We start from the raw sequence: 23,896 nt of genomic DNA on the forward strand, positions 1-23,896 counted from the left end.
TGGGAAGGGATGGTCAGAAACAGAGGGTCTGCGGCCAGGATAGACGGCCAATCTTCTCTCTCCTTCCTTCCTTCTGTAAATACGTAAACATTTCATTTGCTGTGGCATGTTGCCAGACGTCAGATCAACCGTGGGAGCACAGCAGCCAGGGCCTCTCTGGCAGAGGGCACCCCTGTTCTCAGGGAAGATGGACAAGTCAGTAATAAGGACCTGTAATGGGGAGCTACAGCAGGTTATGCACCTGCCCCGTCGCCCCGAACTAGTGTGGACAGTCAGGGAACTATCTGGAAGCACTGACTTCTGAGCTGAGACCTGAAGAGCTGAAGGTGGGAGTGTTGGGGGCAGGGATGGTTCAGGCACAGTCTAGAGAAAAACGGAATCAAAGGCCCAGAGATGAAAGGGGGCTGGATGCCCTGGAGAAGAAGGGTGAGAGTAGGGCACAGTGAAGGGATGGAGCTGGAGAGGTCAGCAGGGATCAGCTTGAGGAGCAAGGACCCCGGGGGGCCGAAAGGGTCAGTTGCTTTGCATCTGCAGATCTCCTTGGCTTTAATGGGATGTGTCTGGCCTTTATCTAAAGGGCCAAAAAACCTCTGTGGGCTTCAGGCAAGTTGGGGCTTGTCTGGCAGACAAACTGCTGGGCTGCCAGGAGACAGTCTTAAAGGAGCCTCGGAGGAGGGACCTGGGCCCATGAGCCTGATCCAAAGAGAGGCCTCTTTCACTGGGAGGGTGACTCTGAGGTCAGTGGGGGTGGGCTGGGTGGGGGTAGGGCTCGCCTCCATGCCCAGCCCCTCTTGGCTCCTGTCCATGTCCTGTGGACATCTGGAGAGCCAAGTTGGAGAGCTGAGAGCTGGGACTGAAAACGGAAAAAGTTATTTCACTAAAGCAGGGGTTGCACACTTGTGGCCTGAGGGCTGAATCTAGCCTGAGCAGCATTTTGAAACTTGGGAAATTTCATGGAAGAATCTGACTTTCTGGTTTTCTTTAAAAAAAAAAAATTCCCAATGATTTAGCAAGACTGGATGCCAATTTCCACATGGCAGCAGTTAGCTGAGGCTAAGGAGTGGCTGCTCCCCTTAGGTGAGGCTTGTACTTTGTTTTACCGCAGTCCCCACCACTCTCTATTGCCTTACATGTGACACCCTTTGCTCGGTTTAGCTCATTTATATCACTTGCCTGATTTGAGTTTTAGCCTTTTCCCTAAAGATTTTGTAGACAGCTTGGCCTAGGCAACAAAGCTTTGGGGGCCCTCTGACAGAGTGCAGTGTTGACAGCACCTCTTCACAACCTGTGTAGCTTCGGCATTCCAAGGGCATTGGTGCCCAGTGTAGGTGCTTGAGTAGAAACAGTGGTGGCCATTTAGAGACACCAGAAGCAGCACTTAATGAGAAAGAGGCTTGTCCAGCTGAGGCCGGGGTCTGGGAGAGCAGATGCAGCATCTAGTGGCGATAGACTTGTTGGTGAGCATATGAAAGACACTCCAGGCCCCTCTAAGCCACTCTGGTTCCCTCTTCCCCTGTTGTGGTGACCCTGGATTGATAAGGCAGAACCACAAAATCAAAGCAACTAGATCCACTGCAGCCTTGGTGAAAAAAATAACCCTTTCCGTAATAAGCTATGGAGATTTGTTATTACAGCATCTTTTAGTACATTCTAATACAGCTAGAAAGGGCTACAATTATGAGCTAGGATGTAGCATTCATTTCATTCATTCATTCATTCAGCCCATCTTTAACGAGCGCTGCTCAGGGGCTGGGGTACAGTAGCAGCAAGAAGGGCAGAGTTTGTATTGATGAAGCAGGAGCCTGACAATGCAAGATATCAAACGTGAGAGGACAGAAAACTGGGGAAGTTAGTGGCCATCCGTTATTTTTGCCACCCCAAAACCCTGTCCTCCTGCTTTTGGAAGCTGCCCCTTAATTTTCCTTTGGGGAGGCACCCCTTCCCCACTCTCGGTCTCACCGGATGTGACACCACGCCTTGACTCCACGGCAACCACATGACTCAGCTCTGGCTAAAAAGTGGCTCCAACCCCTGGGTTCCAAGGGATGGTTCCAAGATGGGCTTGTGTGTCAATGACAGTCATGAAACTTAGTTCTGGGACTTTTGCTGGAAGTATTTGGCATGTGACCTACAGTACTCTTAGCCATAAATGAAGTCCGTGGGATGTAAAAGTGGAGGCGTCCCTTAAGGACAGAGATTTGCTGAGATTAAGGGTACATCAAAGAGGACAGAGCAATCTCATGATGTTTTAACTTATCAAAAGGACCTCCTGCATAGGCAGGTCGTTCTTCCTCCTTGTTAATACCTTTTTAGAGACTTTATCCAAATCAAGTGTGTAATTTTGAGGGGGCAGACATTAAAAAAGGAACTCCAAGGATCAGTGTTTTGAGTTTACATAAGTTAGGATATGTAAGGCAGTCTGAAAATGGAACCCTCTTCAGCTCTGCATGTTCTTCCATTTCTTCATTTCTTGTAATCTCTGTCATTACAGACAAAAGCATTTTGGAAATAAAACACTAATATATGGAATCAGAAAAAAAAAAGACAGAGCAAGAAATGGAGAGAGATGTCATCGTCTGACTCCCTGGACATAGCCCAGCCAAAAGCCAGAAGTAGCCAACATTTCTAGTTTATGAACCAGTGTGTCCCTTCCTCCCAACTTTGGATTTGTTTTGTTTAAACCCATTTGGGTTGAGTTTCTGTCACTTGCAACCTGAGAATCAGGCACAGTGAAAAACTTAGCTGAGAAGCAGGGCCACCCAGACCTGCTTGAGGTCTCTGCTCTCACTCATCTCGTCTCTGCCCCCGGGTCCCCAGGACACAGGAGCGTGCCAGCTCACACATCCCCAGAGGAGGGCCAGGAATTCCAGGCATCCTGAGGTTTGCTGCCTGGAGCCTCAAGCCCAGGCCAGGGCTCTGGATTCCAGGCTCCAGTGACTTAGAAGAACTGGCCACTCCTCTGCTTAAAACCCCCCACCGGTTTCAACTCATTCATAGCATGAACCCCAACTCCTTGCCATGGCCCGCTGAATGGAGGAGGATCCGAGGAGCGCTTATTTGACAGCACAGGGATTAATTCCAAAATGGGTGGATGGGGTGCAGGCAAAGCCAAGGGCGAGAAGCTCCAGGACTGCAAGGAACCCAGGCCTGAGGGGCGGGAGGAGGGGCAGTGACCCAGGCCCAAAAGGAGAGAGAGGGTGGTGCAGAGCAAGTCCCTGGAACAAGAGCTGGCCCCAAGTGACCTCCTGGGAGGGAACCAGGGGTAGAGACCCTGACCCCGTGCTCCTGGAGGAGTGGAGAGACGCTGCCCAGGTCACCGGAACCTCCTCTCCCAGAAGCCCTTCCCTACTTGCTCACTAGTCCCTGTCCACACCAGCCTCCTCTCCATTCCTGAAAGTTGGCAATCTCATTGGGGCAGCCATGGAGGTGGCTGTTGGGTCCCCTTCAGCAGCAGGGTGCAGGGAGCTGACCATCTCCAAGCTCTTCTCCATCACGCCCCCAGTCAGAGCCTGGGTATGGTGCGGTACCAGGACCCGGGCATTATCTGCCTAGATGTGTAACTCCTCCAAAGGGTCATTTTGGCTCTGGAGCTCCCCGTTGAGTTGGCCAAGACCTTTCAGAATTGCCTGGAGATCTGAGTCCCTCTCTGCCCATTCCAGCTTCTTTCCCCTTTTTTCTTTCTCAGGGCTTTATTCCAAATAAATTTGAACTCCTAGTTCATCTCAGAGTCTGATTCCCAGAGGACCCGACTGACCCACTGGGTCCCACCTCGGGAACTTTGAACTTGATGTTTCTGTGGCTTGCAAAGCTTCTCATGCCACTTCCAATGCCACCTTCTCTGTGAAGCCTTCCTTGACTAACCATCCCTCAAAAAGATCCAGCCCTGTGTTATTTCCTTCCTGGCAGCTACAATTGTCTTGAACATACTTGTTACTTTAGTCTTTACTTGTTTATTGACTCAGGGACTAGAATGTCACTGGGTCCCCAGGACTAAGAGCAAGGTTTTGCACATAGGGGGTTCTTAATAAATATTTGTTGAATAAATGGGTGAATAAATAAATGTCTCTGCAGATGGGGGAAGATGAAGAGGCGAGCTGAGTATCTAGAATGGCAGGGTGCTCCCCGGTTGGAAGAAGGACCAGGATAAGCACTGGGGGCTCTGCTTAGGTTTACCAGGAGGCATTTCGACTGACTCATAACTCAGCGGCTTGGGAAGTAGATGTGGCTCAAGTAATTGAGCTACTGCCTACCACATGAGAGGTCCTGGGTTCGGTTCCTAGTGCCTCCTAAAGGAGACAAGCAAGACGGCGAGCTGGCGTGGCGAACTGACACCAAAAGATGATGCAACAAGAGACACAAGGACGAAAACATAATGAGAAACACAACAAAGCAAGGAGCGGTGGTGGTTCAAGCGATTAGGCACCTCCCTTCCACGTGGGAAGTCCTGGGTTTGGTTCCCTGGTGCTTCTTAAAAAGAAGACCAGCACAAAACAAACAGACACAGGAAATACAAACAATGAGGGAGTGGGGAGAAATAAATTAAATAAATCTTTTAAAAAACCTACAAAACTCAGAGGCTTTTCTTATCTTATCAGGCATAGACTCTGTCTGTCCTAGCTCTTCCCTTTCTGCCACATGAACATCAGATGAGGACGGAAATGTTACACTTTGGAGAGCCTGAGACTGACCTGTTACTTTGCAATGAGCAGCATGAGGAACTCAGAGTAGCCTCCAGGCGGACTTTCCCAGCAGTGAAGAGGAGGTATGAGGCCTTATAAGTCCATGAGGCAGGCTAGGATGTCTGTTTCCCTAAGGGAACTCCGAGAGAAAGAGGTCAGGCAAGACAATATTTGGTTAGAATCAGATAAGCTGGGCTGCCAGAATCAGACAGCGTAGGGACCCTGGCGGGCTGGGGAGGACGAGCAGGGCCCTCAGCCCCCTTCCTTGCCACCCCCACCTTGCCCACCGTCCGCCATCCCCTCGGCTGCGGATCTCTGAGTGCCTGGGTCGCCCCCTCCCCGTCCCCCAGGCTCTGCTGCGCCCCCTCTGCCTTTGTTTTGTCCAGATGTGCCGGCTCTGGCTGGGCGGCCGGAGCGGGGTGCGGGGCGCAGGGAGCGGGGCACGGACAGCTGCTGTGGGCGCCTGCTCCGCCCCCGCGCTCCGCTCTCCTCTGCCCGCAGCCCACTGGCTCTCCTTGGAGCCCGGGCCGGGCCGCAACCGGGCCTGGTCAAAGGGAGCGCTGACTCCTCTGGGCCGTGGGGATAAACCGAGGGGAGGGTACACGGAGCAACGGCCAGCTCCTTTTTGGGGATGGGGTGGGGCGGGGGGTGCGGTGATGCCTGCCTTGGTGTGGAGGGGGAGGCAGAAGAAAGGCGCAGGCTGGGTTGGTTGCTCGAGCCCCTGGATCTGGCTCTGGCTGAAACCAGTGCCTGCTTGGAGTGCTCTGGCACCCGAGCTCTTTTTATGCTTAGCCCAATTTTATTAGCATTTCCGTTCATTGTACCTGAAAGGGTCCTGGGGAAGGCACGTGACAGCTGGAAAAGAGGCTCCTGGGAGCTCCCTTCTCCCTGGCACTGAGCCCCAGTGGATGAGCCATGGGCGTCACCATCTGTGACAGTGTCAGTTTGTGTATGTCAGTGGGCAGTCAGGGGGGCCGCCCTTTCTTCTGCCCCTGGGGGCCGGGTCTTCCTTCCTGATTGGCACCAGGAGGGGGAGATGTCGGAAAGGAGATCCAGCCTCTGCCTTGCCAGAAGGTCCCCTCACCCCGGCCACGGCCCCTTCCAGAGCAGCCTGTAAAGACTCAGCCCTCCACCCCCACTGAGACCACCTTGGAAGGGTGTCCTGGTTTCGAAGCTCCCTGAGGTGTCACCTGAGGCCTCCGATAGACTGGAATGCAGCCCACGTCTCCCCCTGCCCAATCCTGCTCTGTGCTTTCCCTTGCTCAGGTGAGACCCCAAAAGCACCCCCCAACGAGCCCCCACTTGCCATTCACCATCTCAGAGTCCATGCTTCCCAGGCAGCCATCGGGACAACACCCCACAGCTTCCGGGGCTAATGGGGTGGGGTGGGTGGAAGGAGAGCCTGCTGGCCCCGACGTCTGTGCCTGGCAGCCTTGATGCCACCAAGAGGGCCTGTTTGCTTGATGCACACAGAAGCCAATACCGAGTCACCAGGATTTCGAGAAAAGAGTTTATTGCTTGATGGGCCAGCAAGGAGACTGGAGGCAAGGATCCACCAGGCTTGCCAAACAAAATGGATGCTGGGGCTTTATGTGGTCTGGGGAAGGTGGGTTTAAGGGAGAGGCTAAGGATGGGGTGGAATGACGTGGGCCAATCCAGTGTGGGAAAGGCAGCTGAGTGGCATGGTAAAGGAGGATGGGGGCCAATCCAGTGTGAGAAAGGCGGGGTTAAGCAGAGCATGCTCAGTGGCAAGTCATGTCCGGGCTTAAAATAGAGGCCTAGTATGCTCAGTGAGTAGAAGCAGTCGGAGCCTGCCTTAGCCAGTGCTGCAAGTGAGAGAAGAAACAGTATCTTGTCTCAAGAGGCAGCAGGCTTCCTATGAATAAACCTGAGGAGGTGGGCATTTGAATGAAAGGGAAGTTGGAACTTCTAGAAACTTCTACAGACCAGTAAGGGAGGGGCTACTCTGAAAAGGGGGTTGATAAGTGGCGGTTCCAGCCTTCCTAAACTGGCCTGCCCGCAGGGAAGGTGGCACAGGGTTCTGTTTTGATGGGGAGGGGGTCCACTTCAGGGCACAGCAAGGGTGGGGGTCCTCGAGCCAGTCAGGAGCTTGCCCAAGCTCCCTGGGAGGCCCCTGTGGGGAGGTGGGTGTGGTTGGTAAGGAAGAGTGAAGGCAGTTAGAGGCTGCTAACTAAAGACTAACCAGCATGTCGGGTCTGGATGGACCCCAGAGACGCCTCGCTTTAGCCTTCTGTTTCACGGCAGCCCGTGCTTAAGAGAGACTGAGCACCGACTTCACATCCTGCTGGTGCAGGGACGTTTAGGACCCTCACTCCCTGCGGTATTCAGGGTGACGCAGCTACCAGCAGCCCTAGGCTACCCCTGGGAGAATTTCTGATGCCAGAGCACCCAGTCACCACATTTGCACGGCTGGCTGCCCTGGACAGATGAGGAAACCAACATTCCCAGAGGGTTTACCTGGGCCACACAAGGGAAGGAAACCCAGAAATGCCCAGGGGCTTCATCTGAGTCTGGAACCGGACCAGACACCTTCCCACATTTCATTTTACTCAGTCCTCCTGATGAACCTGTGACCCAGCTGTGATAATAATGGGAAAAGTGAGCTCAGAGAGGTTAAGCAGCTTGACCAAGGGCACACAGCAAAGAAGCCCTGGACCCCACATCTGTGTGATTCTTTCCTGCAACAGGTGCCACCTCCCTTGCCTGCCTTGCTCCCCCCATCCCCCCATCTCCCACTCCCTTCCAGTACCTCTAGAGCCAAACAACCCCCTTCCCTTCCACCGCCTTCAGCTCACTGGTTTTCCCCTTTGCTCAGGGTTGTTCTCCAAAGGCCTTCCCTTTGATCCATGACTTGACTCTACTTTTATTTTTTTATTTTTTTATTTTTTTTAAAGATTTATTTATTTATTTAATTCCCCTCCCCCTCCCCCAGTTGTCTGTTCTCTGTGTCTATTTGTTGCGTCTTGTTTCTTTGTCCACTTCTGTTGTCGTCAGCGGCACGGGAAGTCTGGGCGGCGCCATTCCTGGGCAGGCTGCACTCTCCTTCGCGCTGGGCGGCTCTCCTTATGGGGCGCACTCCTTGCGCGTGGGGCTCCCCTACACAGGGGACACCCCTGCGTGGCACGGTACTCCTTGTGTACATCAGCACTGCACATGGGCCAGCTCCACACGGGTCAAGGAGGCCCGGGGTTTGAACCGCGGACCTCCTATGTGGTAGATGGATGCCCTAACCACTGGGCCAAGTCTGTTTCCCCTACTTTTATTTTTATTTTTTTTTACATTTTTTTCTTCTTTATTTTCTTTTAAATTTTACATTAAAAAATATGAGGTCCCCATCTGCCCCCTACCCCTCCCACATCAACAAACTCTTCCATCATTGTGGCACATCCACTGCACCCAGCGAATACGTTCTGGAGAACTGCTGAAGCCCATGGACGGTGGTCCAATTGTAGTCCACACTCTCCCCCAGTCTACCCAGTGGGCCACAACAGGACACACAATGTCCAGCATCTATCCCTGTAGCACCACCTAGGGCAACACCAAATCCTGAAAATGCCCCACACCATATCTCTTCTTCCCTCTCCCGACCATCAGCAGCCACCGAGGCCACCCTCTCCACATCACTACTACAATTTCTTCCCTTACTAATCACAGTAGTTCCCCAGCAGAACACCAGTAAGTTCACTATAATCCAAACTCTATTCCTCCAACTTGTGGACCTGGGATGGCTATGTCCAGTCCCCCTCTACATCAAGAGGGGGTTTAGATTCCACGTGGATGATGGATGCAATTCTCCTGTTTGCAGCCGTAGGCACTCTTGGCTCCCTGGTGTGGTGGTTGACCTTCTTCACCTCCCTGTCAGCTGGCCAGGGTAAGTCCAAGAAACCAGAGGCTAGGAGCTGCAAGTCTGCTGAGGCCCAGGACCTGGCCATCACATGGACAGTTCAGAGATTCAGGTCTCCTGAGTTGAGTATACACCAACTCAAATACCAACCACAGGTCTGGTAAAAGTAACAGAAGAGGCATGTGTAGAAAGGTTATATCTGAGTCCAATTCCATCACACTCAGGAACACAAACTCCAAAGTAGGGCCAACTGACATGGCCCTGAACTCCAGAGACATCTGCCTTGGCTATAGAACCTATGGGTTGCTGCAGCCCTCAGGAGAACCAGCACCTGGGTTTCCATCTACCTTGGCAGTCTCTGGTATCCTGCTAAGGCATGCATAAGCATCACCCCCTGATGACCTCCCGACTCTTTTTTGGAGACTCTTAGCCATATAAACTCACTTGTCCTTTCCATTTCCCCCTTTTTATCCAAAGTCAAAAAGCAGTTTTTAACACCTGATATTACGTGTAGGCTGAGATATTCTGCCAGTCTGAGTTGACCTCTTTGTTCATGGTCTTTTTGTAGTTACATTATTAGCTGGTGCTTGGTAGTAATCCCTTGGTGCCAGGGAGACTCATCCCCGGGAGTCATGTCCCATGCTGGGGGGAAGGCAATGCATCTACATGCTGAGTTTGGCTTAGAGAGTGGCCACATTTGAGCAACATGGAGGCTTTCAGGAGGTAACCCTTAGGTACCCCACAGCTATAGGCCTAGTTCATATTTCAGGCACACAGACTCATAATCTGAGCCATCAGTATCAAGGGCTCATTGTTGGACCATCCATCTTTATTGGTCTTTGCCATTGCACTTGAGGGATTGTTGTTCCATTGGGGAATGTGATAGAGCTCCCCTGGTCAGGAATTCAGCACTCTCTCATCTGTCGTTTCCAACTGAAACCACTATGAAAATATCCAAACCTTTCTATGTACCCTGTATACATGCCCTGGAGAACTCCCTCCCAACTGTGTGCCCCCCACTAATGACACCCCACACAAGTGCTCCTCCCCCGCTATAGTTGAACCTCTCTGTAGTCCAAAACTTCTTCAAAAAGGAAGCCCAATATATTGCCAGGTTCCATTAATAGAAAAATGGAATATAGTGATGGGTTTAAAGGTTAAATACAGAATACATAGAAATTTAGAAAAATTAAATAAAGGAAAAATAAATTGGGGTATCAAAGAAATGAAAAAATGGAAAAGCTTTGTTTTTGACATTTTGCCTTTCATCACTGCTACAGGTGTTGCCCTGTACGTACAGTGGCAAGGCAATTACTTCCATTTCTTCCTCAGTGTCTACCTCCTTTCTTTCTTTCTTTTTTTTCCTGATTATGAAGTTTCTCTTGACATAAGTTTTAGGTCACAGTAATTCACATATACAATATACGGTACACCCACATATCCAGCATCAAACCCTTTGTCCCTTCCCCAACAGTGATCTTTTTATATGTTCATATGATATTTGCTGCAGCTAATGTACAGATAGTGAAACAATGGCTTTCAAATACAGTTCAATTTGAGTTTACATTATGGTTTATATTTTAGACTATATAATTTTCTAAATTTTTAGTTATCTTATGTTTTACATTATGCTTTACATTTTAGCTTATAGACTTCTGTACATTTTTGGTGTAATTTAACATGACCTATATCCATCATGGCATGATCTTGTGGAACACTCCCACTGCCCCACAGTTACCTTGATTCCATGTATTCAACACTTCTTTCCCCCTCCCCTCAGGGCCCACCATGACAGTCAATCTTCATTACTTGAGGGACCATATTCAGAGATATTTGCAAAAATATTGAGGACCTGACATATTTGACTGCCCTAACTCATTGGGAGCCACCGATTCTCTCAAGAGAAACAATTCCCTCTGTTTGAGAACATCAGTCCTCCCCAGGATGTGGGTATACCTTCACTCTCATTGTATGGGTCTCTACCCAATGATATAATCCACTATGACAAAATGAGCGCTCACACACTCCCCAGAAGCTTGCCCTGTGTCAGATGCCCCTACCCTTAAGCATCCCAAACAGGCAACCTTCCATATTACATTCTCTAAAGAGTTTTCTCTGCACCACAGTTTCAACCACATACCTGACAATCTCCCATGATCAAATGTTCCCCTCACCTTCTCCCCAATTTCTTGGGCAATCTGACCCATCCTCCCATCCCTACTGCCCCTAAAGCCCACGCAGCCCCACCCAAAGTTATCCCTATGCCCCCATTTTATCCCTTCCCTGTACAAATACTTACCTCCAGCTTATCATAGATTTCACCCAAGTAGCTGTCAGCTCACAACCTTCCTCTACCCTCCAAATACCTTAAAGTTTATCATCCAATCTCTAAATCTCTGAGACAGCTCATATCAGAGAGGTCATGTAGTATTTGTTCTTCAATGCCTTGGTTGCTTCACTCAACATAAGGTTCTCAAGATTCATCCATGTTATCACATGTGTTTGTACTGTATTTGTTCTTATAGCTGAGTAGTATTCCATTGTATGTATACACCACATTTTATTTATCCATTCAACTGTTGATGGGCATTTGGGTTGATTCCAACTTTTGACAATAGTGAATAGTGCTGCTATGAATATTGGTGTGCATATATCAGTTTGTGTCCTTGTTTTCAGATCTTCTGGGTATATACCCAGCTGTGGAATTGCTGGGTCATATGGCAAATTCATAGCTAGTTTTTTGAGAAACCGCCAAACAGTCCTCCAGAATGGCTGGATCCTTCTGCATTCCCACCAGCAGTGGATGTGTGTTCCCATTCCTCCACATCCTCTCCAGCATTTGTAGTCTTCTGATTTTTTGATAGCTGCCATTCTTATGGGAGTAAGATGGTATCTCATTGTTGTTTTGATTTGTGTTTCCCTAATTGCTAGGGATTTTGAGCATTTTTTTCATGTGTTTTTTAGCCATTTGTATATCATCTTTGGAGAAGTGTCTGTTCAAATCTTTTTCCCGTTTTTTAAATGGGCTGTTTATCTTTTCATTTTCAAGATACAGGAATTCTTTATATATGCAAGATATAAGTCTCCTATCAGGTATATGGTTACCAAATATTTTTTCCCATTGTGTAGGCTCTCTTTTCACTTTCCTGACAAACTCCTTTGAGGTGCAGAAGGCTTTAATTTTGAGGAAGTCCCATATATCTATTTGTTCTTTTGCTTCTTGTGCTTTTGGTGTGAAGTTCATAAAGCCATTTCCTATTACAAGGTCCTGTAGATGCTTCCCTACTTTGCTTTCCAAGGTCTTTATGGTCTTGGGTCTTATGTTTAGGTCTTTGATCCATCTTGAATTGATTTTTGTATAAGGTGTAAGTTGTTAATCCTCTTTCATTCTTTTACATATGGATATCCAGTTCTCCAGGCACCATTTGTTGAAGAGGCCATTCTCTCCCAGTTGAGAGCTTTTGGTGGCCTTGTCAAATACCACATGGCTGTTTAGATGAGAATCTATATCCGAACTCTCAATTCGATTCCATTGGTCAATGTGTCTATCCTCGTGCCAATACCATGCTGTTTTCACTACTGTAGCTCTGTAGTATGTTTTGAAGTCAGGTAGTGTGATTCCTCCAATTTCATTTTTCTTTTTCAATATGTCTTTGGCTATTTGGGGCCTCTTTCCTTTCCAAATAAATGGCATAGTTAGTTTCTCTAGTTCATTAAAGAACGATGTGTTGATTTTTATTGGGATTGCATTGAATCTGTAGATCGGTTTTGATAGGATAGACATCTTAATAATATGTAGTCTTCTTATCCATGAACAAGGAATATTCTCCCATTTATTGAGGTCTTCTTTGATTTCCTTGAACAGCATTGTGTAGTTTTCTGTGTATAAGTCTTTTACCTCTTTAGTTAAATTTATTGCTAGGTATTTGATTTTTTTATTTACTATTGTGAATGGTATTTGATTCCTGATTTCCTCCTCAGATTGCTCATTATTGGCATACAGAAATGCTACTGATTTTTGTGCATTTATCTTGTAACCTGCAACTTTACTAAACTCATAAGTTCTAGAAGCTTCATTGTAGATGTCTCAGGGTTTTCTATGTATAGGATCATATCATCGGCAAATAGTAAAATTTGACTTCTTCCTTTCCAATTTGGATGCCTTCTATGTCTGGTTCTTGCCTCAGTGCTTGGGCAAGTGCTTCTAAGACTATGTTAAATAGGAGGGGTGATAGTGGGCATCCTTGTCTTGTTCCTGATCTTAGAGGGAAAGTTTTTAGAATTTCACCATTGTAAATGATGTTAGCTGTGGGTTTTTCATATATACTCTTTATCATGTTCAGCAAGTTTCCTTCTATTCTGATCTTTTGCAGTGTTTTTATCAAGAAATGGTGCTGTATTTTGTTGAATGCTTTTTCTGCATCTATAGATATGATCATGTGATTTTTTTCCTTCAATCTGTTTATGTGGTGTATTACATTAATTGATTTTCTTATGTTGAATCATCTTTGTATACCAGGAATGTACCCCACTTGGTCATGGTGTATAATTTGTTTAAAGTGTTGTTGAATATGATTAGCAAGTATTTTGTTGAGGATTTTCACATCAAGTTTCATTACAGAGATTGGTCTGTAATTTTCCTTTCTTGTGGTGTTTTTGGCTTTGGTACTAGAGTAATGTTGGCATCATAGAATGAGTTAGGCAATGTTCCTTCTGTTTCAATTTTTTTGGAAGAGTTTAAGCAAGATTGGTGTTAGTTCTTTCCAGAATGTTTTGTAGAATTCGCCTGTGAAGACATCTGGCCCAGGGCTCTTTTTAGTTGGGAGGTTTTTAATGTCTGATTCTATCTCTTTACTTGTGATTGGTTTGTTGAGATTATCAGCTTCTTTTGTCAATGTATGCTGCTTATGTGTTTCTAGGAATTTGTCCATTTCCTCTGTATTGCCATTTTTGTTGGAATATAGTTTTTCAAAATATCCTCTTATGATAGTCTTTACTTCTGTGGGATCGGTGGTGATATCTCCTTTCTCATTTCTTATTTTGTGTATTTGCATCTTCTCTTTTTCTTTGTTAATCTAGCTAAGGGTTTGTCAATTTTATTGATTTCCTCAAAGATCTTGGTTTTGTTTATTTTTTCAAGTGATTTCTTATTTTCTATTTCATTTAGTTCTGCTCTGATCTTTGTTATTTCTTTCTTCTTCCTTTGGGGTTTGTTGTTTTTAAACTAACTTCTCCAAGTGTGCATTTAGTTCTTCAACTTTAGCTCTTTCTTCTTTTTTGATGTATTAATTTATGGCTATAAATTTCCCTCTCAGTACTGCTTTTACTGCATCTCATAAGTGTGGATATGTTGTGTTATCATTTTCATTAGTTTCAAGGTAGTAATTTCTTTTGAGATTTCCTCCTTGACTCACTGTTTTTCTAAGAGTGTGTTGTTTAACTTCCAAATCTTGGTGACAAATCTGGGTCTCTGGCCCTTGCAGATTTCCAGCTTCATTCCACTGTGGTCAGAGAAATAGTTTTGTATGATTTCTTTCTGAATTCATTGAGACTTTTCCTGTGGCCTAGCATGTGGTCTATCTTGGAGAATGATCCATATGCACTTGAGAAGAATGTATATCCTGCTGTATTTGGGTGTAATGTTCTGTATATGTCTATTAGGTCCAGCTCCTCTAATATATTGTTCAAAGTCTTTGTTTCTTTACTGATTCTATTTTGAGATGTTCTGTCCAAAGTTGATAGAGGTGTATTAAAGTCCCCCACTGTAATTGTAGAGGCATTTATTCCTTGACTTAGTTTCTCCAGTGTTTGCCTCCTGTATTTGGAGGCACCCTTGTTAGGAGCATAAATGTTTATGATTGTTCTTTCTTCTTGAAAGATTATCCCTTTCACTAATATGTAGTGTCTATCTTTGTCTCTCACAATTGTTTTGCATTTAAAGTCTATTTTGTCTAATATTAATATAGCTACTACCGCCCTTTTTTGGTTATTTTTTGCTTGTAAGATTGTCTTCCAGCCCTTCACTTTCAACTGTCTTGAATCCCTGGGTCTAAGATGTGTTTCTTGCAGACAACGTATAGATGGGTCATATTTCCTTATCCAATCTTCCAGTCTGAGTCTCTTGATAGGTGAGTATAATCCATTGACATTCAGTGTTATTACTTTCAAGGAATTACTTATATTAGCCATATTTTCTTTGGATTTGTGTTTGTCATATTCTATTTGATTTTCTTTTTCTGTTTTTGTCTTTTTAGTTGCTCTTACATGCTCCTCCAACTCTGTCTCTCTTGTTTTTTTCTTTCTTCCTGAGAACTCCCTTCAGTATTTCTTGACAGGCAGAATTCTTATTGGCATACTCTCTTAGTTTCTGTTTATCTGTGAATATTTTGAACTCTCCATCATTTTTGAATGGTAGCTTTGCTGGATAGAGTATTCTTGGTTGGAAATTTTTTTCTTTTAGTACCTTGACTATGTCATACCACTGCCTTCTTGCCTCCATGGTTTCAGATGAGAAATCAGCACTTAATCTTATGGAGCTTCCTTTGTATGTGATGGTTCTCTTTTCTCTTGCTGCTTTTAGTATTTTCTCTTTGTCCTGAGCATTGGATAACTTGACAAGTATATGTCTTGGGGTAGGCCTGTTGGGATTTATGCTGTTTGGGTGCATTGTGCTTCCTGGACGTGTACATCCATCTCCCTCAAGAGGTTTGGGAAGTTTTCAGCCATTATTTCCTCCAACAGCCATTCTGTCCCTTTTCCCTTTTCTTCTCCTTCTGGGATGCCTACAATATGTATGTTTGCACATTTTGCATTGTCATTCAGGTCCCTAAGCCCCTGCTGGATTTTTTCTATCTTTTTATCGACCAGTTGTACTATCTGTTTGATTTCAGATGTACTGTTTTCCACCTCACTTAATCTCTCCTCTGCCTCTTTGAGTCTGCTGTTATTTGCTGAGAGTGTATTTTTGATTTCTTGAATTGTGTTGTTCATCACCATCATATCCATTATATTTTTGTGTATGATTGCAATTTCTTATGTATTCTCTCCAATTGTTTTCTTCATCTTCTTAATCTCTTCCTTCACCTCATGAAATTGGTCCCTAATATATACGTTTTGAGATCTTTAATTACTTGTTCAATGTTCCGCATCTCTTCCTGGTTTTTAGTTTGTTCATTGGATTGGGGCATGTTTTCCTGATTATTGGTTTGGTTTGTAGTTTTTCGTTGCTGTCGGGTCATCATTTTATCTTGACGGGTTTAGTCAGTTGCTTAGCTTCTTTGTCTAGTTGGAGTTTAATTAGTTGTTGTTTTTATGTGTGTTGAGTCTTCTCTTTGTCACTTTGTTCTTCTTATGCTATTTCCTTGTTGTTGGCTAAGTTCACTTGAAGGAAAATATTAGGGCCAGAGAAAGCAATAGGAGTAAGAAAAGAAAATGAATACTAGTAGTACTGATAGTAAATGTTAACAGAGGAACCATGTGAGATCTAGGAGAATGGATATTAGACTCATGTAAGGTATGTAGAGTTATAACAAAGAAAAGTAGAGTACGTAAAAATCTGAATATGGGGAGGAATACAGTGTGAAGTATTCAGGAGAGAGGGAAAGAGAAAAGAGAGGACAATAATATAAAGAGTGAATATAAGGCAGAAAACAGAACAAAGGTATTAGTAATAAAAAGTCAAAAAAATAGGGGGGCAAAGAAAGTGAGGTGTAATGTAAGAGAAACAATCAATGATGGAGGATAGAAAGATGTAGAGGAGAGGGAATACTGTTGGTGGCCAAATTTAGTACACATAGAAAGTAGTAAATGGAGGATGAGGAAATACAGCAAATGTGAAGCTCTCCCTGCAGCACCTAATGAAAGAAGAATAAGAAAGCAGAAAAAGAAAGAAAGAGGGAAAAAAAGGGACAAAAGGGAGTGGGGAAGTAAGCAGGAAAAAGAAAAAGAAAGAAAGAAAAAAGAAAGAAAAGAGGGCCTTGGGGGGGGGGGGGATAAAGAGGAAGGAAAAACAAGGAAAAACCAACCAAATACTAGGGAAAGTTTCAAGCAAGGAATCCTGTTTGTAGTTAAATAAAACGCTTTAAGGATCTGACATTCCCCCTTTTCTCCCTTCCTCAATTCCCTCTCTCCCAGGCAGCAGGAAAGCTGCCTGAGAGGTCCAGTAGGAGATTCAAGTGGGTCCTTGTGGAATCAGCTCCGCACATTAAACAATGACTCTGAATTTCTAGAGCGAGAGCACCCACACCTCACCAGGAACCCCAAGTATGCTATTGGAGGCTTGGAGAGCAACTCCTACAGTCCCTCTCCTTTAGGTGTGCTATGAGAGGGCTTGTTGATTTTCTGTCTCCACCTTCTCCCAGGCCAAGTTTCCTATCCCAGAGTATTTAGGTGAATCGGGCTTTCTCAGCAGATTCGCCACTCCTCTCTTCCCAGACTCTCCCCAAGCCAGCCGGTATGCTCCTCCAAGCGCTAAAAAAGAAAAGAAAAAAAAGGGGGGGGGGACCAGAAAATTGAACCTGCCCTAGCCAGGCCCCCCTACTGCACACCCACCAAATCCCTCCCACCCACGGAATCAGACCAAAACCGGAGTGCTAAGGCAATCCCAGAACTCTGTGAGTGCTGGACTTGGGAAAGGGAAGTCTGGGACTTTGCAGACCCAGGGCACGTAGGTCTGTGGAACACAGGCTATGGGGGCTCAGGGGACACTGACCTGGGGACCACGCATCCGGGGACCACGGGGTCCACGGGGCCCAGGAACGCCACCGCACAACTGACAGTTCTCAGGAAACACCGCGGCCGCCAGTCCCCTGACTCTACTTTTAAAACAAGCTCTGAAATCACCTCCAGGGAGCCCTCCATGATTCCCCATGGTGCCCTCGGTCTGCCACCCCCTCAAGCCAGTGATGGCGCTCTACTAACCCTGGGGTGCCAGGGAGTGCAACTCATGGAGCCTCAGCCCCTTTGTTCAATAATCATAGTAACCATTTCTCATGGCTCAGTGCATGTTTATCAAGCACTTAGTACAGTGCCTGGTATGCAGTAGGTATTTACTAATTGATTATTGTCTTTATAATAATTTTATTTCCCTCAGAGGTTACCCACCAGGCCTGTGTGTATGTGTGTGTTTGTGTCTCTGTTCAAGTGATCAAGAATCTTTATTGAGCACCTGCTGGATGCAAGGCCTTTACTTTGGGAACAACGGCCAAGAACACTGGCAGATGGAGACAAGAAGTCTAACGGGGACAGAAGGATGGATCCCCATCATCGTGCAATGGAACTCGTCCTCCTCTAGACTCAGGACGCCTCCTCAAGGAAGGATGTGTGTACCCCTCAGACCACCAGTTTTCCAAGGTGGGCCCACCCCAGCCTCCCGCCTCTATCAGACAGGCGGCTCCTTCTGCAGATGGCCTCCACCATCTGGTGGCCATTTGTGGCAAAGCAGCTGCAGGGTTCAGAGCGCTCTAGGCCGGGCCATTCTCTGGGTATGGGCTCCCTCTGGTGGTGGACATGTGCAGTCACAGCTATCAGCTTCAGCTTCAGTGTCCCCTGAAGAGGTTCCAGGACCCAACCTTAGAGCTACTGAATCAGAATTTGGGGGGGAGTGGATCCTTAGAATCTGCATTTTAAGCAAGATTTCAGGGTGATCCTTAACTTTAGGAAGATTTAAGGTTTAGAAGCATGGCTTTAAAGGGAGTTTTACCAACGTATTTTTATTTGCGCCCCGCCCCCACACACTGCTTAGAACAAAATCATCACCCGCTTCACATCTTACAAACCTCATTACGATACGTCATCCTGACTGATCCTTTCAAGAGGAGGAGAGGGCAGGCGGGGGTTCTCATTTCCAGCTTAAAGACGAGAAAACTGAAGTCCTGGTGTGGCAGTCACTTACCCGCATCCAGGCGAGCTAGTCTGCAGGTACCTGCCCTCCTAGCTCTGGAAGTGGGGTCAGTGGAAAGGCGTCGGGTCTGCTCTCAGGAGACGCTGGTCCTCGACCAGTCCCTGCGCTTTTCAAACCCAGTTGTCACTGGGCGGGACCTCTGGGCACAGGGTCATCTGAGGCTCCTGCTCATTTGTTTTATTGCTCGTTTGTTTATTACTATTACTTTCTTTTTCGTGGGTCCAATTGGACACTGACCTGCCAAACAGGAGAAGAGCACATAGACGTTCTAGAATAAAAATAGCTTCCATTTGTTGATATACCTTATGATATGGTCAGGCCTATGCTAAGCATTTTGCATGTATTAATTCATCTAATCCTCATAACAAGCCTCTGATAATATATTATTATCATTTTATACCTGAGGAAACCGAGGCACAGAAAGGCTAAGACACTCACCCAAGGTTACACAGCTAGGGAAACTTGACCCGGGCAGGCGGCTCCGGAGCCCGTGCTTTTAGCCATGTGCCAGGCACGGTTCGGCTTCTGCGCCTTTGACCACACCCTGGTCTTCTCTCTAGGCATCTTTGGCCAAGCCATCCTCCCTCCCTAAGTCTTTCGGTCCCTACTTGTTTATTTATCTGGCCGATGTTTATTACGCCCCACGAGGGGCACTGGATCTGCAGCGGGGATTAACTCAGCCATCGTTCTCATGGCGTGCACATTCCAGAGAGGGCTTCAGGCCATACAAGCAAATGAAGTGACCAGGTAAGTTTAGGTGGTTGGGAGACCTGTGAGGGGTGGCATCAAGGTTATCTGGTGGGGGACACTTTAGAATTGGTAGGCAGGGAGGACCTCTCAGAGGAGGTGCTGTTAGGGCTGAGTTCTGAAGGAGGAAAGGAAACCAGATGCATTCAGAACCAGGGAAGAGTCTTCCAAGGAGAGGGGATGGCAAGTGCAAAGGCCCTGTGGTGGGCACAAGCTTATTGCCTATGGTATTTGAGGACCAGAAAGAAGGCCACTGTGGCTGGAGAAGAGGCCTGAAGGGACATCGTGGAGGTTTGCGGTGTGAGCCACCAAGGAAGTGCCTCTACTTTCTTTGGCGGAGTTGTCCCCACTGAGGACAGAATTGCTGGGAAGGCAGATCGAGGTGTCCTGCCCTCCCTCTTCAGAAGCGGGATCTTGAAGCCTTCTTGGACCAGGTCCCTCTCCTCACTGCCCTGTGTGGGTGGGCCCTCTGATCTAAGCTCAGCCAACAGGACACACTCGCAATCTTGAGTGACACAAATATAGTTGGAACCCCGGAGCCCAGGGCTGCTAGCCGTGGGTCCCCGGGGCCTGGAGCTCTCATCTTGGTGCCTGTCCCACTTGACTAGCTCTTGCCTTCCTTGCAATAAACTCCCTTTTGCTTCAGTTAGCCAGTTTCTTTCTGTTGCCTGCACCCAAATAGCACTCTAGGGTGCGGTGGAGGATGGAAGGAAATCGGGCAGGATGGAAGCAGGCCCAGCTCATGCAGGCCTGGCTGGCGAGCCAAGGAGGTCTCAGGACAACGAGGTCCCCGCGCATTCTTCTGGCACTTCCCTTCTGAGCTGCTATGTTGGGGTATAGGTGGGTCCTTGCCTGGAACATCACCCTCCCCGCTGAGCCCAGGGCCCCACCCTGCTCTACCACTGGAAAGCAATCGCCCTCAGTGGGTGCCCAGGCCCCAAACAGGAGCCAACGGCTTTGAGCTTGGGATTATTCGTCATTTCCTGTGAACCCCTATGAGGTCTCAAAGACGGTATCCCCACGCCCAGTCCACGGGAAGAAGAATCTGGTAAGTCGGGAGACGTGGGCAGTCAGAGCATCTTATATAACATGAGGCTTGGGGAGGGGTTCAGAGACCCGAGGGTGAGCCTAGCACCCCACGGTGCGTCCTGCCCTTGAATTCCACAGCAGCCCAGCCAGCGACCCCATCCCTCTGCCCCAGCAGCAAGGCTGGGCTGCTGCTTTTCTAAGAATCAAGTCAAACTCTCTTTCCTTTAAGTCCAAGCCCGGTCCTTTCTCCCCAGGCAGGCTGCCACAGCTCCCCTCCTCTCCGCTTTCCCCTTTAAATAGGAGAAGGCTGCAACCTGACTTGAGGTTCTTTTCCTTCCCCGCTCACCTCGACCCCCCACTTCCCCTGGCTCGCCTGAGTCTCACTCCCCGCCTGCCTTGTCCTCTTCCCACTCTCATCCAAGCCACGCTGTCCTCGCCCCTGCCCCTTGGTGGCCATTGCCAGGAGGGCGATAGGACGGCTGCTGCCCCTTTCTGGCCAGGGAGGCTCATCGGAGCCAGTGCCTCTGTGGCAGAATCCAAAGAGGGACGTGTGCTGGAAATGCAGGCAGGCGGGTTGGGGGGGTTTGGGGAGGCATGGAAAATGGATGGGGGTTCCGCAGCTGCCTCGAGGAGCACCTGGTGGGCAACACCCCAGCTTTCTTAGGGGAGAATCTTCAAGAGCATCACCTCACGCCACCCAAAGTGAAGGTGAGGGAGGCTTGTACCCCTTGATTCAGATTCCCAGAGGACCCCACCCAGGACCCATCCCTGACCCCTATGGAGGGAGCTAAGTGTAATGAGGAGGGAGGGGGTAGTTCTGGCACCTGCTCCCAAAGCACAGTGCAGGGACACCCACTGGGTGCTGGGCATTGGGCCAGGCTGAGACCATAAATGAGCACTCTCTCCCCCCTACCCATGGAGGAGCCTGGGTGACATGGGTTGAGATACCATCAAGCTGGGCAGGGGCTCTCAGGGCTTCGAGGAGTGATCGCCATCAGGGGCAGAGAATCTCGGAGGACTTCCCAGAGGAGGCATCATTGGAGCTGAGCCTTGAAGGCTGAGGGGGGACAAGAAAATTCCAAGCTGGAGTCAGGGATCGGGGAAACCCTGGGCTGGCTCCTGTACTGATGTGTGTTCAGTTTGGCCTTGTACTAAGGGCCCTGGTTGGGGGTCCTGAGTAGGAACACCTGCCTGGAAGGAGGCCAGTCCAAGTCACAGGGTGGCCCTGGTGGACCGTCAGGAAAGCCTTGGTGGCAGAGTCAGGATGGAGCCCAGTGATTCAGCTGGAGACCCCCCTGATCCCGAGCCCGCCGTGCACCCTCCCTTCGTGGTCCAAACTGCCTGCAGGAAGGTTCTGCCGGGTCCACAGAGGGTTCGAACCAGGCTGCATCCAAAATGTGAGAAAATTCCAATGAAATTCACATTTCCCACTTCCTTTTAAAAAATAATCAGAATATCTGCCACCCGTGGCCAGCAAACCCCGTGGCCACAGTTGGCTGGCGCTAAGGCTGGGCTGCCCTGTGCCCTGGCAGCTTCCCCAGGCCTCCCCCCTCCCTGTTGTCACACTCAGCCACTGCACACCCTTACGTTCCCTTCCTGGTGCCTGGAGGCGTTTGGGTTTGTGAACCCTGGAGGCCAACAGGGAGCCACAGAAGGTTTAGGAGTGGGGAGGGAGCCATGTGATCAGATTTCTTAATCCTGCAAGGTGGACCAGATGGGGAAGACAACGATCGTGCAGGTAGAGGTACTAGGGTCTCTGCCGGGCCAGTAGGAGTGCGGCTGGAGAGGGGCAGCCCCCGGGCTGGTTTCCAGGGTGACGAGGTGGCCTGGCTCCTGGCTGGGAAGCTGGAGGCGAGCAGCCACGGGTGGCTGGGGAAATCCTCCCTTTTCTACAGGAGAGTCTGAGATTTAGGAGACGTGATGCCTCGGTGTACCATGATCACAGTTCACAGTTAAGGAGCGCTAGCGAGGTGCCGAGCATTTTACAACTCCTCGTCCAGCCATTCAGAAGACAGTTTTGGACCAAGTCCTCTTTCGGCACTGGGGGATTCATCTGAGAATAAGAGACACAAAAGTCCCTGCTCTTGGGGGGGAGACAGACATGAACATTGTAACGGAATACGTCACTGGGCATGAGAGGGGATGGTAAGGGCAGTGGACAAGTAATGGAGCGGGAGAGGGGTCTGGAGGGCTGGTGGCCGTGGAGGATGGCCTTTAAAACAGCGTGCTCAGGGCAAGGCTCGAAGGGAAGGCGCCATTGGAGCAAGGGTTTGAAAGAGGTGTAGGAGCAAGCCGGGTGAATTTCTGGAGTAGAGTTCCAGGCAGAAGGGACAGCAGGTGCAAAGGCCCTGTGGCAGAAGCATGCATGCCCTGTGTGTTGAACAAATCACCAAGAAGCCGTCAGGCTGGGGCAAGGGGGGCTAGTGGGAGAGGGGCGGGGAAGATCAGGTGGAGGCTGGAAGGCCATGGCCAGGACCCTGGGCTTTCTGAGCCCGTTGCAGGATTCTCAGGAGAGGCGTGATCTGAGGTGTATTTTACTGGCCCATCCTGGCTGCTTATGGGAAACAGACCACTGGGTGCGGCCTGGGAATCCAGTTATCAGACTATGGTAGAAATCCACCAACCCGGGCCCCATGTGGTCACAGTGAGAGTGGGAGAAGTGGTCAGATGCCCTATCAACTCAGCTAATCCGATTTCAACCCTGTGAGGGGCTTGCTATGGAAGTGTCACTTTGCAGATGAAAAAGCTGAGTCACCAAGCTCAGCAATTACTCAAGGCCAGAGAGCCAGTAACTGGCAGCGCCCAGACGTAAACTTGGACAGTGGGCAGCTGGCCCTGTCCCTGGCCTCCCCACCGCACTGTGGCAACTCCCCCCAACACCACGGACTCATGCTCATGAACCATCTATGGCTCCCCATTTAGGAGAAACTCTAAGCTCCATAGCCTGCACTGGAAGCACTTCCACCTCAGCTGTTCCAAGCTGGTGCCCCCTCTAAGAGCTTAAGCCCTTGTTACAAGTTTGGAAACATAAGGCACTTTCTTTGTGCATCTTCTTCTCAGGCTGCTCCTTCTGCTGGGAGTGCCTTCTGGCTTCTTCTGCCTGGAGAAACCTACTCAGCCTTCAGGGCTGAGCTCCTGATCCTTTTTGGCTTCCCCTGAAGCCCCCCTCCCCACTCTAATGCACAGGATGCTTCATCCCTCCTTCCCCTCCTCTTTCCCCCAAATAATCTGCTCGCATCGCTTGAAGCCACTGCGGCTGTGCCAGCTGCCCTTCCTGGGCTCAGGAAGGGGGAAGTTGTAGTCAGCAGATGGGCTCTGGGGCCATGCAGACCTGGGTTCAAATCCTGCGCTCAGTCCCCCTGGGCAGGGGGCTTGAGGATCACTGTAAGCCTCAGTTTCCCCATCTGTACAATAAGTTTACATTATAGCTACGTCAGGGGATTGGTTTGGGAGGCTCAGGTGAGAACACACAAGGTTGTTAGAACGGTGCCTGGAGCAAAGTAGGGGCTTAGTAAATCTTTGTTGCTGACTAAATTCAGCGCAGCCCCTGATCCACCTTCCTTCCTGCCCTTCCCGTCAACTCCAGGGAGAGGAATCCACAGGACCTCTCCTTTTCTTCCCTGACAACAAGATTTCTCTACCTCGATCCATGTCAACTTCTTAACCACTTTGCAG

The sequence above is a fragment of the Dasypus novemcinctus genome, chromosome 18, assembly GCF_030445035.2.
Source record: "Dasypus novemcinctus isolate mDasNov1 chromosome 18, mDasNov1.1.hap2, whole genome shotgun sequence".
Taxonomy (NCBI): Eukaryota; Metazoa; Chordata; class Mammalia; order Cingulata; family Dasypodidae; genus Dasypus; species Dasypus novemcinctus.